Source organism: Buceros rhinoceros, unplaced genomic scaffold (genome assembly GCF_000710305.1).
Source record: "Buceros rhinoceros silvestris isolate BGI_N320 unplaced genomic scaffold, ASM71030v1 scaffold883, whole genome shotgun sequence".
In the NCBI taxonomy this organism is placed as follows: domain Eukaryota; kingdom Metazoa; phylum Chordata; class Aves; order Bucerotiformes; family Bucerotidae; genus Buceros; species Buceros rhinoceros.
The window spans coordinates 54,795-56,719 of NW_010401612.1; the positions used below are offsets into that span (position 1 = coordinate 54,795).

Consider the following 1,925-nt stretch of genomic DNA (forward strand, 5'->3'; position numbering starts at 1 on the left):
CTGCTCCTCCCAGCTGAAGGAAGAACTTGGGTCCATTTTCTGCAGGGCCTTATCCCAGCTCTCACTCTCCTATCTAGTCCTACAGCTTAGTACAGCTGGGTGTGCCAAGCCTGGGGTCCCTCCGTCTTCCCAGAGTTTGGGAGCCCAAACCTGACCCTGCTGCTTTGTCTCCAGCTCCTTCGGGAAGCTGACAGCTTCGCAGGGTTCAGAGGCATGAAAGCAGCGCGGGAGCCCGCTGGTCTCCCACTGTGGCACTGCTCAGGGCCCAGCTATAGGCAGTTATGCTTCCGGAGGAGGGAGAACATTGTGGAAATACAATTACAAGTTTGTTAGTGCCCAAGTGTTATGTCTGAGGAACCTCAGCACCATAGTGACAAAAAGGCATCCGTGAATAGTGGTGCCCAACACCGTGTCATGACAAAATAAAGCACCTGAAATAATTGTACCCCGCCCTCATTTACCCCCAAATTATGGGACAGAAAATTACACGAATCAAGGCAAGGCTTAAATCGCAAATCCCAGCTCTTTGACAAGGAAATCCCTTGCTCCCACCTCTCCCCAGCAACGTGCCTCAATCTCTGCAGGATCTCCAGGCTGTGCACACTTCAGGTGACTCGTCCCTGCCCTGGGACTGCTCCCAGCACACACACAACCCTCCCAGCCATCCTCCAGAGGCCCCAGCAGGAAAGCACGGAGCACAGGCCAGCAGCGCAAGGTGAGAAGTCCTCCTGCACCTTGTCGCTCAGGCTGCTGACAGCCTGTTAATGCAGGAGCTGGTTGGAGGCAGATCTGTTTGACAGGAGGGAACTAATAACCATTCTGGACTGTGTGCACAGAAGCTCTGCGTGGCACTCAACCCAGGCGAGGTGCGCTCTCGTTACCGATTCCTCATGCAGCCAACGTCTCTGTGATACACAGTGTCATTTCCAAGAGATGCTGGGATAAAAGTCTGATTCTATCAACTCAGAAAAAGCCCGAAATGACTCCTTCGCTGCCTGCCCATGCCTCAGCTGTCCTCTGCTGCCCAACCACCTACACTGGCCAAACTCACACAGAAGACCCCAAAATATTACTTTTGTGACTACTAGGAGAGTCATGGAAATGGTTTAATCGCAGTGTGTGCATCAGCTGTGACCTGTTCAGGCTTCATATAAATGAAGCAATAAATGTAAGGATGAAAGGTGTGAACTTTTAAAGTCATAATTTAAATATAAATAGGATCTAATCATGCAAGTGAGCAGTAAACGGTTAAGTAATTTCCTCTGGCTTCAGTGGGAGATGTAAAATGAATTAGGCCCCAAAAGAAAACCCTGGTTTTTGAACAGGGTAGAAATGCTGAAGAGCCTGTAAGTCCCACAGTCACACCCACCCAATCCTCCCTGAGAGTCTCAAATCCAATCACCTTTCAACTGAAGTCAAATCTCAAGAAAATAACCCGAAAATCAGCTGCATCACACGGTGATTTCTTAAGAGTTGCTGCTTCTTTACCACAGAAATAATTCAGGAGACGATGCTCAGTTGAAATGACTGTGACAAGAACGGTCTGACTCTCGGCTGCAGTGAGGAGCGTGAGGGGTGCTGAGAGCCAGTGCATCCCGATTCCCTCCCCCAACACTTGGTTTTGCCAAGTTGCCGAAGACACGACAGGATTTCAGGCCCTTCATACCCCCATCAGCACACATCTGCCCATCTGTGCCAAAGACCCAAGCACCCTGATGCCCAGCCTGCTCTGGTTGGGCCGTCTGTCTGTACTGGGGGAGCTGGGCAGCTTCTGTATGCTATGAAGTGGCCTGTGCTATATAAAACATCACAAAGCTCAGGGATGCTCCAAAGCTCAGCAACAGTTAATTTGATTCCAAACCATGCATCTTTTTTTCTGAAAAGCTTATTGAGATTCCCTCCTTGCCTTCCTTTGCTTTTCCCTA

General features: G+C 49.9%; 1 protein-coding gene across 1 annotated transcript in view; it reads right to left on the reverse strand.

The window, feature by feature from the left end:
* The window catches only part of CSMD2 (CUB and Sushi multiple domains 2), a gene marked incomplete at its 5' end in the record, with an annotated part of 130,994 nt that overhangs the window by 16,239 nt on the left and 112,830 nt on the right, over window positions 1-1,925 (reverse strand). The gene's annotated exons all lie outside the window — the stretch shown is intronic.